Here is a 14,241-nt window from a genome sequence, read left to right as displayed (position 1 = left end):
GCCTTGATTGCCGCATGGCTAATAAAATGGCAGGACTGGTACGACATGATTATGCATCAGGGATGCCTGGATAACATTGAAATATTCTCCTCGCAATAATCTGCCCATCTTCGCGGGCGTGTAGCTCACAACTAGCGGGCTTTGGGGAAAAGGGCAGGGCTATGAACGGCACCGAATGATATTCAAGAGGGCTTTTCAGCTCCAAACCCCATACCAATGTAGAACACTTCATTTAGTACGAAATGTGCATTTTCTCTTGGCAGACAATATTTTATCACCATTTCTTTAGAACAGTATCCCGACGAGGAGACCATTCTGGATGTATGTTTTGACATGATCATAGGTGTTCAAATTGCGTGATGCAGGCCCTTCTCCCCTCCCCCTAAAAAATGAGAACTTCCCGTGTGTCAGTGTGTGTGTCATTGGGGCTTTACGACACACTCAGCTGCTGAGGCTATATGGCGTCGCCTGCCTCTCACACTGGCAGGAAGGGCAGGCACCGCGGGGAATCAAACCCAGCACCTCTGGTTTCCCGGACGCGTAGTGGTTAACGCAGACACGTCAACCAGTACGCGTTAACGCAGACGCGTTAACCACTACACTACCGGCACCCCAACCAGAACTTCCCCGATAATTTACCGATCGGAAACAACTCCGCAATTCTTTCGGGAAAAGGTGCTCGAATGCCAAGCAAAAATTAATGCTCGTATGACACAGCTTCGTTGACAAATCGACAGATGTAACCATTTTGCCTTGCTGTCAGTTCCCATTAAGTCCCTCGTTTGTCTTTTCCTACCGAGCCAGTTACTCCTGATCGTTTTGCTGACCGTTTCCGAAGATGCCTAACTGCCAGAGGTCAGTCTGAAGGCCGACTAGACGTCCCAGTGTTCTCTTCATGTTTGGAGACACCCGTGGCTTTCTCCGCACCATCTTAAGACGAAACTTCCCAGCAGCATGCAAAGCTTTTTACGGTGTATTTCGGGCTTGTAGACCCAAACTTGCGCCATTTCCGTAAGTTATCACAGCACGTGCGAGCCATTTCGAGCGAGCAGACGTACAGAATCAGTCGTGCGCTGAAGCGAAGGGTCCCACATTGCGATCAAGACAGTGCACGTGTGCAGCAGACCATGTCTCGCTTGGAATGCCCCCCCCCCCCCCCCGTCCCAACGTGGCCACAGTCTCGGCCCAGAGTGGGGCGGCCGGCAACAACAGCGGATCGGGTCCGGCCCGTGCAGCAGCAGGCGGCGTCGCACCATGCTGACCTCGGCTGGTACTGGCGGTGCCGGGGTGTCGGCTTGCACCGCTCACCGACCCATACCTTGGGCCCATGATCCTGCAGCCTGACCTTCGGCAGATGGTGTCTTACAGTGAAGAGTGAGTGCCCCAACGTGGAAAAAGCGCGGAAAGAAACTGGATGTAAAGGGGCTGGGTAGAGATTAGATCAACCCGTTTTTTATACGGATGCGTTGAAAATTGTATGCCCCCCAGTTTACAGCGTACGTTCTGTTTGGCAAGAGTTTGCCCTCTACGCTGTCATAATTTGCGGTGTCTTGGCCTTGAAACGGCCCCAATGCGGGCGGAGCCTCGCGTGGCGATACATCCATTACGGCGGCGTTTTTCCACTTCACTGCAACCCGAAGACAGAAAGTCTGCGACGACTAAGCAAAGACAGCGATGATAACGGCTGAACAGAGAGAGAGCTGGAATATATTAAAAACGTGTTGGCATTTAAAAAACGTTTTGCTTTCGTCGGGATTTCCTGCTCTATTTTGGAAAATAAAACTACAGAAAACGTTTGGTAATTTCAGATTTACTCGAGACGAAAATTGGTATATATGTGGCTCTCTCTCTCTCTCTCTCTCTCTCTCTCTCTCTCTCTCTCTCTCTCTCTCTCTCTCTCAACGTGCCAAAGATTAAACACTGAAAGACCGTTATGTTGACGCTGCAAGTTTTTCCCTGACCGGGTGGCTATATTGGTATTTTGAGTAAACAGCACCCTTCCGAAAAGAACTTCGCGCATTTGGCCAGCACCTGACTTTAAGCGCAGTGGAGAATGTTTTGTGATTGGTTGGAGCATCTCATGTCTTTATTATCCGTCACCAAGTACATCGGCAGCGATGAACTCATTGACATGCATGTCGAAGGGAATGCTATGCTATTGAAAGCGCTGGACCAGCTGTTCAGCTGTTCGCTCGCCCGGCTGAGACCAAAATAAATCTACCCACTTTGATCATGCCACTACACAAGAAGCATACTGTCATGCGCTGTTAAAACGGAGTGTGCCACCTTTTTATACTTTTTCACTTATTGTTAGATCACACGCGTCCAATTTGATCGGGAACAGCGGTTTCCTCAAAATCCACCTAAGTAGTTCAGGACTTTGATTTGAAGCAGCCGCTCCTTTGGGAATAGCCTCATTGGGCTCCCTGCTCACCAATATGAAATACATTTCACATCCTTTGCCTTTTCCAATACGTGTGTTTTGTAATATTTACACAACGTAACTTGCCAAATGGTCGTAAAGAGAATGCTATGAACGCTTTGAGCACTTGAGAGAAAAAGATATGCAGACATAGATTATTATCTCACGAATTTAACGAAACACTACAGTATGCCTTTCATTTCCCCCTGTGGCGTTTATCGCAATGGCCCTTTTCGAAGTCCAATTCGGCTTCGGAAAACGAAGCATCACGTGATCTATAGCGGCGCACTGGGCCAAACTTCAACCCGCGCACTTCTCGGTAACTGGTGCTTGCCACCAAGAGTGTCAATCACAAACATTCAATTTTTACTGACGTCATTGATGCCAGCAGAGCACCACGTTTAAGCTCGCAGGCCCGCAATGTGCGGGTTAAAACATCCCAAAAATGGCACCATAACCCGTAGCAGCTAACAATAGCCCTCAGCAGAGAACCGTCGTCATGACGACAGCGGTTGTCATGACGACGGCGGTCGTGTCAACTGTAGTTGCCACGATCTTGGAATTCATTCCGGGGCGGGATAGTGCTCTGAGGCTGTCAAGGCTTGGGGAAATGTACTGCTGTTACAAGGCGTTGACAACGTAACTCGGCCTAAACAATAATTAAAGTCTATATCGGTATTTTATACTGATACTGCTAAAAAGGCACTGCCCAGCGTTACTATTTTACATAAATGGTCCTGAGGTTTCACCAGGGCATGTTTGTGGAATGCGTCCCAAAGGTGAGACACTGTCTTTAATGACCACATCTCCTCGTATTGACATCGAACTCGTTCATGTTTTGTGTACTAATCTGGAATGAAGAAAAAGACGTCTCCACTGACAGTTCAGAAGCTAGATGTGCTCCACACACACGCAGGCAACGCATTAAGATAATTCATTATTTTGCGTCGGTGTGACGTGGAGTCATGGCTGACATGGGGGACCATCCCTTGTGATAGGTGTTTGCTAGCTCGACATACGGTCACACATGAGCTGCCAGCCCCAAGCGGTGCTTGTGAGCCTATGCAAATTCAGCACATAGTTGCAGCCTGCAGGGCCCAGTTGATGTTGCCTAATGCGCGTAAGCCCGATATACCGTGACGGCCGACCTGCAGACGCTCTGCTCAGCGCTGCGGACCGAGCCCTCTGTTCAGCACTGCAGACCGAGCCCCCGTGCTCAGCGGTGCAGACCGAGCCCCCGTGCTCAGCAGTGCAGACCGGGCTCCTCTGCTCAGTTCTGCAGACCGAGCCCCCGTGCTCAGCGTTGCAGACCAAGCCTCCACTCAGCGGTGCAGACAGAGCCCTCTGTTCAGCGGTGCAGGCCATGCCCCCTGCCCAGTGCTGCAGACCGTGCCCCTCTGCTCAGCACTGCAGACCGAGCCTCCGCTCAGCGTTGCAGACCATGCCCCCTGCCCAGCGCTGCAGACCGTGCCCCCTGCTAGGCGGTGCAGACCATGCCCCCCTGCCCAGCGCTGCAGGCCGTGCCCCTCTGCTCAGCGGTACAGACCGAGCCCCTCTACCCAGCGTTGCAGACCGAGCCTCTGTTCAGCGGTGCAGACCATGCCCCTCTGCCCAGTGCTGCAGACCGTGCTCCTCTGCTAGGCGGTGCAGACCGAGCCCCTCTGCTCAGCGGTACAGACCGAGCCCCTCTGCTCAGCGGTACAGACCGAGCCCCTCTGCTCAGCGGTACAGACCGAGCCCCTGCTGTGGCTCACTGCTACATCTCGCCGCTTGTTATGCATGGAGCACTCTCTGATATGCATTCGCGGGGTGGGGCGCGGTGCGGCCTCTTGTCTCGCCGGTGCCGGCCGGAGACACCGGAGGAGCTCCGCAGCTGTCAGACGCCGGAACAGCACGCCCCTGCCACCGCCGGCGCTCAGCGGCCCGCCGGCTCATGGCGGCAAGCTGGCCGATCCCCGGAAGTGGCGGCGAGCGAAGCCCCGGCGGCCCCAGCAGTAGCACGTGGGCCCGGCCCGAGCGGAGATGCCTCCCTCAGCTGCGCCGTCGGTTCCGGGGACAGCGTGACTTCAGTGGTAATTCCGGCTGGCTGTCGGTCAGCGCCGCGGAGGCGTTTCATAACGGTAGTTATCGGTTGCTGCGGCCTCTTGAATTACGGAACAGATAGTAAACTTTGCAGAATGGCGAAGGCTGTCTACAGGTTTTTGTAAATCTTTTTTCAAGTCAGTCTACGTGCAGAAAGAAAACCAACCATCCGTGAGTGTATGAGGTCTTAAACGTTCATGAATATGCTTTCGGCATAGCGTGTCACGGAAGCGTTGCAAATGCTCTGACCAGCAACAATGGACGGAAGTCTTGTGTTTCCACGGAGCCCGTTTCCCATGCCGAACCACGTAATGTGAGAGCCAGCGGTCCGGACACACCCTTCATGTTGGGGAACACATGGAAAAGGACAACCCCAGGGCTCAGACTCGATGGATAAACAATGTGCTTGATTACGTACACCCACGTCAGGTCAATAAAACACCCGATTGCAGCAGCACACCTCGTTATCCTATCGTTACTATTTGTAACTCATTTGTTTTTGACATTCTTGAAAGCGGCAAGCTTCAGCGTGCGATAGCTGGCGCCCCGTGACGTGGTTTGATGGACCGGCCCTAGCTCTAATTCTATCCGTGCCATTTGATGCTTTACGATGCGAAATAACGTATTCATAAAGATCCTATTCTCTGGCCACGCTTGCATAAAATGTTCATTACTTGAAGGCTCACTGCGATTTCAAGTTGCAAAGATCCGTTCCCCTGATAAATGAAATACTAGTTTCAGCAACAAAGCCGCACAAATGACACTGATGCACTTTGAACAAAGTGCTTCCTCGAGATGTTAACGCCTCCCTTGAATGCCGCACTCGCGCGAAGCTCCGCGACCACCGCACCCATACATACCTGATACGCTTGTCGGCGGCCGTGACTGGCAACGTCGCGGAAGTGACTTGTCAGAATCTAAAGATGAGAAGCCGTGTAACCAACCGTACCTCGGCCGACTGATCTCTTGCTGCCTGTGATCGGAGGAGGTGACGGACCTCGACGGACCTCGACGGACCTCCAAGGACCTCGGCGGACCTCGACGGACCTCGGCGGACCTCGGCGGCGGCCTGCTAGATGCAAACGGAGGGCGCTGCTGGGACCGGACATGAACTTTGCTCGGCATTCGCCACTTTGTTCAGCATTCAGTACGGAGCCCACATCACTCAGCGAGGTGCCCCGCTGCACTGCTCAGCATTACGCAAGACAATCCATCCCCTGGGCGCCGTAACGGCCCCGTCAGGTCAGGTGTCCTTCTGCAGTGGCCGGGCAGCTCGCTTATCACGTTCATGGAACTTCGTCGGGGACTCCCTGCGGTTTTTACTTACGGGCAGCATAGACCCAGCACGAATGGCTTCTACATCGGCCACGCGTTTTGAAGATTCGGAAAGATGCAAGGTCCGAAGGGTTAATGGAAGTGTCCACCTTATACACCGCGACTTGAGTCGAGCGCCAAGAACGCCCGAAGGTCTTGCCGAAGCCGTGAAAGGAGCGCTGATCAAGCTGACGCACGATATTTTTGCTCCCATGAAGCGGCAACGGTCGGTGGCAGGCGGTATCAGGACAACGCCGCGAGACACGACGGTGCCGTGCGTGACTGGCACAGGAAAGCGGATGGGTCCCGGCGCCTACGGCCGCGGTCCGGGTACAGCGCACGCTGACGCATCGGCGCGCGGCGCCGGCGGCTGGGCCGGACAGGCGCGCGGACACGCGGCGCCGTCCGGGCATTGGTACGCCGCTAGTTGTGCGCGGTGTACGTGGCGGAATTGTTCAGCATTGCACGTGGTGTTGATGATCAAGTGACCAAAGTATGAAACGGATTGGGTCAATGCAATGTGTTTTAAAATCCGATCCGATGCGACAGACTGAATATGGATCAGATGAGCAAATGTTTTCAATGCGCGGATTGTGATGGGGGGGGGGGGGGGGGGGGGGTTAAGTCTGATTTTCCGTAACTTACGGTTTTCAGTAAAAGAGATGTTTGTGGATCAGTATAACACAATCCGACGTTTAGCCTGACACTAAAGCGTTGGACAACGAATCATCGTTTGAAATGTCAGAATAGACATTTTCAGACCACTTAGCTAAATGGAATACTTACATTCTTCCATGAGGCGATGGTGAAGGGGGATGAATTTATATTTTTGTAAGCGGTGAGCTGAACAAAAACAAATATCTTGGCACCAAATGACACAAGTAAGTGATAAATACACATAAATTAGTAAATCACATAAAAATCGCATAAATCGCATAAATCAGTAAATACACATAAAAACCTACCCATCTGCTGTCGTGCAAAAATTCTATTGTTGACAACTGTACTACAATTAGACAAATTCCGAACTAAATCTTCAACATGCAGATAGATAAAACTCGTAAATCCATCCATCTTGGTTTCGCTAGACTTGGCGTATTTCAGGCGGATTGGATTCAGATTGGGTCAACCTTACAGGTAATTCCTGGATTTAAACTGGATCTGGGTCCTGCTTGGCCGAATGTAGATAAGACAGGATCAAACAAAATTTGTCCGTTTCACTGTGTGAAAGTTACCCACTGCACAGTATCCGAGCAGCTCCGTGATAAGAAAGATGTGATGATGACGATGCGTCCTTGAGAAGGCTGCAGCGTACAAGTCGTAAGTGCATCCCTGCAGCGACCCGCTATGATGACACATATCAGCACCGCTCCAGGCGGCAAGCCGTGCAGGATATGGTGAGAGGCCTATGGTTAAATCCAGGAAATGTGCGAGCCACGTAACCAGGTGCACGTGCTGGCGAATGCTGCACAAGAGTACGAGAAATTCTTGACGTGCACGGAGTTGCCCTGGCAGACGGCTCCATGCAAGGTTTCATGCAATGAGGCGACGGAGATCAATTCAAACAGCGGTAGGTTGTGGTCCTAGACAAAACCCGTTTGCACCCAACACCCAATAGTTATCAGTCATATGGCACGGAGCAGCAGCCGAATATGATATGGCCGGGACTTAATCCTGTGGTGTGCTTCGAAAAATGACCGTTGGCCTTTTTTTAAAAACAATATTTTCGCCAGTATCTGACTTTTTCCTGTAAATTTCGCGCCTTTTGTATTTGTTTGGGCGGCGTTCGATCTGTCATCAGCACGTTTGTCTGCACCAATCACGGCCCAGTATTCTCCTTGCGTCACGTCACGTGACCACAACATCATGTGGTCTGTGACGTCACACCCGGTCGATAATAATGCAATGATTTTTTGTCAGTCCGTCAGCAACCTACCAGATAAATCGGCAAGCTTCCAGAGAAAGCGCTATCAGATAAGCAATCACTGATAAAGAAGTGGTAGTTTGTTTTGGTAGCTCTTGCGTTGGCGAATACGTCAGGTGGTTTGGAGATACTTGTCTCTAATTTTGGGGGAATGAGACATAGGGGATGGATGAGAAGGAGATTGAACTGCCAAGAGAAGCCATGAAAAGGTGAGTAACAGTAATTAGTGTCGTGTGTAGTGGTGTTCCCCAGTAAAAAAGTTAATGTCGCCGTAACATATAGAGTGCGAGAACCAAACGCCTCGAGTCTCGAACATGAGCTTTGTCAGCACAACTGGGAGTTCAATGAAAGAATAGGCTTCGTGCCAACACAAGCAGCAGTGAGGCATCGATGGACCTTCTGCACAAAACAATTGAGCATACACTTCAAGTGAGAATGGAAGGAATTAAGGTAAGATGGGAATGGGAAGAAACACCCAACTCACGGGCGAGCAAGATGATGGTAATGCCGGCGCAGGAACCACATTTCCAAACACCGCTTTATATTGTGTCGTGGTCGGTGGTCAGCACAGCTAGTGTGTATGTGGTCTAAAGTGAAAAAGGCAAAAGGGAAAGAATTACAAGGGAGGTAAGGTTTACCGTCCTTTCCTTACCGGCCGTAACCTTACCGTGAGCCGACGTATCGAACGCTTCGTCAGCACGCATGACATCACGCATTCCAGCTGACAATCGTGCTGATGACAGATCGAACGGAGTCTAGATAAAACTATTCCATCGACCGGAAACACCATGCGATAGTGCACGCAACAGCTCCGACACGCATGTCTGCGCAGCCTAAAACCATCAGTGTAAGGGACTGTTTTCACATTTTTTTGTGTGTTTTGCCACAAAACAATTAGTTTAATCTCCATCAAGATCAAACTAATGCTAGGCTGTTGGCACTCGGGCCCCAGGTGTACAGACGGAAGCATGCGGCTCGTTGATAGCGATTTGCATGTCCGCCAACATAAATAACACCATGCAAAAACTTGACACCATGTATTCTCGCCAAGCCTTAAGAAAAAACTGTCGAGGGGCTTTCTGAACGGACGTTTTTGTGTCCTTTTATAATGTGCTGCACTTGGCAGGCATTGCTGCATGCTGCAAGAGGCCACGCTGTCCTGTGTTATTTCCGATTATAGCTGAGGCCATGAGCAATATCAACCCGCCTTAAACAGCAGGTTGCATCTGTTACAGAGTGCTACTGATCACTACTGTTGCTGTTGCAGGTACCTTTACGAAAAAGCTGAGGCTACTGTTCACATTACCATTGTACTCGGCCGTAACGTCTCACAGGCGTAGAGCTGTTCATTCCTCATGGGTCCGAAAACGACGCATTTCTTCGAATAAATGCTGACTGATCAAGTTCCTACGAACAAAATGCGTCAGACTTTTTGGGCTAGTGCAGTTGGCGAGCTACAAGGTGATGCAAACTCAAACTGTTTGTGAAATGTTCTCCTTTTCCCTTAGTTTTCCCTTTTCTCAGCCGTGGATTGTCAAATGGAGCCTTTAACTGTGGCCTCTAAAATCTGATGGAGCGTCGATAACTGCAGTCCGTTGGTCGTAAAGGCCGCGGAGCTCCACTTCTAACTGTGCAGCTGCTGCCCCCGGCCACATTCCTCCGCCGCACGTGACTGAAGAGTGCGGAAAGAGTCCCGCTGTACGTTGGGAAAGGACTTGTACGTTCTAAGGCAATGCAATGTTTGGTTTCGCCCTAGTTCGAGGCGAGACGCTGCATATGATACGACAGGAAAACGTTTATTTTACGATAAAAAGTAATGTGCATCGACCACCATGTTTTCCTCCACTACCAGGCCAGGATTCATCGGCATCGCTATCGTTTAAGGCCCATCAGTCGGCGGCCAGTTGATCAAAAATGTTAACTTGGACGCGAGAGGAAGCGATTAATCTTAAAAGCTGCGTACACTCGGAGGAGTCCATTCAAGCTGAACCTCATTAGCGAAGACCACCGTCAATAAAAGGTAAAGGCCAGTTGAACCCGGATTGCACCCAGTTGCACCGAATAGTAGTTACCGGTCAATTAGAACACCGCCTCCGTTTTTCTAAATGGCGGATGCTGCTGCCTAAGATCCCAGATCTTGGATGACTTGAGACATGGTTATGAAATTAACAGCGTTAAAGGATGCATTCCACCCTAGGAGCATACTTCAAGGACATACTCCAGTGAAATTTCAGGACTAGGTACGTCTTAAAATAGCACTGGAAAGTGCCAACACAGCACCGTCAAAACATAGCAAGGGTATCAATTCACATTACTTTCTAGTCCGACGCTACGCTGTCCACTAACGCTTCCTGCCAAGACCCGCATTACTGCATTTTGGGTAGCGATGTTGTGACGTCATCATGGGACTAGGTCATATGGCACCAGTGCTACGGTCGCGTGAAAACGCTGTTTTTGAGGGCTGGTTTAAACATAAATATTTCCCTAAACCGAACTTCTTAAGACTTAGCATATTCAATGAAACATTTTTAGCTGGGAAACGACATTGGTTTGCATCAGAGCTACACAATTATTGCTGAAATGCGCGAGCAGTCTGCCCCGATAGAGAGATGGGGTAACCCATTCACCCATTTACCAGTGATTTATCCCAGAGAACTCTAGCCGGAAGTGCAGTCTGTGTGAAAGAATACAACATACAACAACGCAGGGTGGAGATGAGAAACGGCGGCCCAGACGGGCTTGCAGCACCCTGGAACGCGCATTGAGAAGTTGGAATGCACATCCTCTAGTCTTAGGAGGGGAGTTGCAGGGCGTTAGGAGGTGGATGCAGGGATGGCTTGCCCTGGTGAAGGCAGTGAGAGGTAAACTCCGGGAGGCGTTAACGCAGAGCGCCATTTCAGTTCAAGATAGCAGATTTTCCTGTAAAATGTGACGATTTCTGGCAAGCTTTGCAATTTCTGCCAGTCAAAGAGTGGTGGCTCATATTTCAGCTGGGAAATAATCTTGGGGATGTATGAAGGTAGTCGGGATATTATTCCCTGTGTACCCTTTTCACCTAGCTTGTCTTTCACCTTTTCATTTTTTCATTTCATTTTTCATTTTTATTTTTGTTTATGTATTATATTATGTTATATATATATATATATATATATACGATATTTATTATATGTATATTATATATATATATATATATATATATATATATTATATTATACATTCGTTTCATTTCATCATTTCACTTATCCGACATTATGAATCTGCAAGTTAACCAACGACTGGCAAGATCATATAGCCAAGAAACAGCGAGCATTTTGGGACCTGTCCTACTCACATTTCTTTATTTCCACGTCCACAAATTAATATACATTTCACAAAGAGGCGTTACATATAAATGTTCAGGCACGTTAACTTCGCCGAATGTGGCGCGGGTGCCGAACCTAGAAAACGTGGTATAGTAGGATCTACTTTTGGAGGCAGATCGTAGTACTGATTTATCTTTAGAAGGTTTTGAATGCAAAATGCACAATATCTATCCTGCATCGAATATCCAATACAACATCTATAACATTTAAGTAGAGATGAAGAACAGGGTTTCACCTAGGAACTTCCCAGTTCCTGGGTGAAATCTCCGTTCGTAATCATGCAACGAGTGTCTACCAGCCTTCGCGTAGTATCAGCCAAAAACCATACTACAGGCTGCCAACCTTTAGTCCCATGGTGACGTCACGTCTGCGTAACCTTCTCTAAAAGCCTTGCTTCCTCTCTGCACCCGCGACCACCGTTGTCATGACAACCACTGTGCGCAGCTCTACTGGTGCGAACAAAAAGAAGGCTTGCGATTGGCTTAGCGGGCAAAGACCTGTTACCAAGGAGCGCATTGGTTGAAATTTGAACTAGTGCGTCGCATGGCTCACATGATGCTCCCACTCTCAAAGCCAGATTTGAAAAAAAGCCACTGTGGTAAAGGTGAAAGGTGAGAAATAAAGGCCATAGTGTAACGTTTCATGGAATTCGCGGAATACAACCTCCATGCTTGCATAGTTTTGTGTTAACAGTGTTTCAAGCTTTCGTAACATTTATCACAAACATTTTGACGCAGAAGTGTGTTACAAACATTACAGAACATCCACGTTACAAAAAGCAAGGCAAATGGAATACATTACTTTCATAATGGTGAGCATGGAGTAAAATGCGATTTCTCCCGCAGGGTAAGTTACTTCAAATCGAAGTTCCGAGCTATTTGACAGGAGTTCGAGAATCATTGGTATTGCTAATCAAATCGTACGTGTCTGCTGGAACAATTAGTACAGGTACGAAAAGGCGGGATTCTCCTTATAATGCCACGAGCATGACAAATAAAACGTGTCGGTAGCCGACAAGACACACGCTAACAGATCTGTAGATGAAACGCGCGCCTCAAGTCGCTGAGTGTTCAGCTTTCGGATGGAGTGCTTCAAGGCCTTGATCCCGCCGTGCGCCTCACGTTCTTTGCGCATGCAGACGGCTTCCAACAAGTCGACAGCACCGCAGCAACGTAAACCCCTCTAGAAACCAGTTCGGCCGGTCCAACTGGGAGTGCACAGTTTCAAACCCACTTCGCAGTGCGCAACCCGCCTTTCCACTAAGCTGTGCAGGTGGCGGTGTGGGAGCACGAGTCGGCCCGCGCTGCACCACGCCGCCCCGCCCGGCGCCTCCCGTCCCGTTGACCTTCATCCGCCGCTGGGAGCCAGGGCTGTTTGCGAGGCAGCGCCGTTTAAAGTGGACGACAGGCGTCACCGCGTCGCTTCGTTGCAGTCGCGCCGGATTTGACAGCCTGCCATCGATCCCCAGGGTGCACTGGGGTCCCGACACGCCCGCAGTGAAGCAGATTCCAGTAACAACACGTGGGTTTGCGTCGAAAAGGCGCCGAGTGGCCCGGAGCCGGGGGGGGGGGGGGGGGGGGGCGAAGGGAAGGACACGATCGCGATCAGGGCGTCGGAAATGGCCTCCAGCCGACTCACAGCCGTCTTCTCCAGTTCTCTGTTCTGGCGGTGACGTGGCTCGAGCGCGTCATAATTGCTCGTTCACTTGCCGTCGTGGCAAGGAGCTTTACTAAAGTTGATTGGATTGTGCCGATGCGCGGAAAAGACTAGCTTGAAAGACCTGCGGAAAAGACTAGCGTGAAAGACCTTTATCGAGGCTCTTCACAAAAAGTGAGAGCCAATTATCGAGCAGAGAACGGTCGCTTTCATCCGTTTGCAGCGCATACACATACATAGACACATTAAAGGTAGAGTGAATTTAATTGTTTGGAGTGTAGGTAATCGCAATGTTCGGACACTTTCAATATTTCGAGGCGTCATACGTGCTAGTGGACTGTGATAGCTATATGATTAGCGTGTCGTCCTCCATGTTTCAAACTTCGATTACCACTTCAGCATCATGTATATCAATAGGTGAACAATGACAGGGAAGGGCTCCATTTCGCACACCGTGGAAAACATGTACAACAGAATGGGGATCGAAATACGCCGTATCATTGTAAATACGCGACGATAGAAAACAAAGCAAATCAAATACACTGCAACAGCGAGCGAAGCTCGATCGTGGGCCGGCAAAACACCGCACCTCTGACTAGACCTTGACAAGCCAACTCCGTCACTGTCCCACAACGAAACAGCAACAGTCACTCAAACAAAGATCGAGAAACGGTGGCCAAAGAACCGGTGCACTGCAGCACAAAAACCACCGCGGGATGGCTGCACCATGACTCATTTCCGCGCTCGCCTTGTCCCGCCCGCCGTTAGCCGGGAGGGCGCGTGACTCACAGGGGGCTCGTCCGACCGTGACGGCTCCACGCTCACACAGGGTGAGTCGGCCACACGTGTCACGAGCTGTCTCCGCGGCGGCCGCCGCCGCACTCGATCACGACTGCATCAGACGCCCGTCTCCTCGGCCGAGTGCCGCCCCCGCTCAAGGTCGCTCGCGTCCGTCGCGCACACGCCCATGAATTGCTGCTCCAGAAACCGGTGGTTCAGCGCTGACGTCATGTCGGTGACGTCACACTCGCTGACGTCATCAGTCTCGCTGGCCAGCTCCCAGCGGGATGTGGCGAGAGACGGCGCGAAGTCGGTCTGGGTGCCGCTGTCCACCAGGCGGACGGCGGCAGCGCTGCCGCCGACGCCGCCGGTAGAGCCCAGCGGCGAGTAGCCGTGGCGGCCAGCCTGCAACGACAGCGAGAGCGTGCTGCCGCGCAGCTTGTCCAGTAGGCCGCGCGAGCCGGACCTGCTGCGGCAGCGGCGCAGCACCTCCGCCAGACTGTCCGAGCTCACGGGGAAGAAGCGACTGGCACCGCGGCGCCCCCGCGCACCGCTCCACTCGCGCGCGTCATCGCACCGCAGCCGGCCGCCCTCCGCCACGGCGTCGTAGTCGGCGACGACGGCCGAGTCGGGCGTGATGTCGTCGGAGCCGGCGTCGGCAGCGGCGGCCGGCCGGCGCAGCGGCAGGCTGAAGGCGGCGC

The sequence above is a fragment of the Pollicipes pollicipes genome, unplaced genomic scaffold (genome assembly GCF_011947565.3).
Source record: "Pollicipes pollicipes isolate AB1234 unplaced genomic scaffold, Ppol_2.1 Scaffold_3447;HRSCAF=4054_pilon_pilon_pilon, whole genome shotgun sequence".
In the NCBI taxonomy this organism is placed as follows: Eukaryota; Metazoa; Arthropoda; class Thecostraca; order Pollicipedomorpha; family Pollicipedidae; genus Pollicipes; species Pollicipes pollicipes.
Note: the sequence above shows the minus strand (reverse complement) of the source record.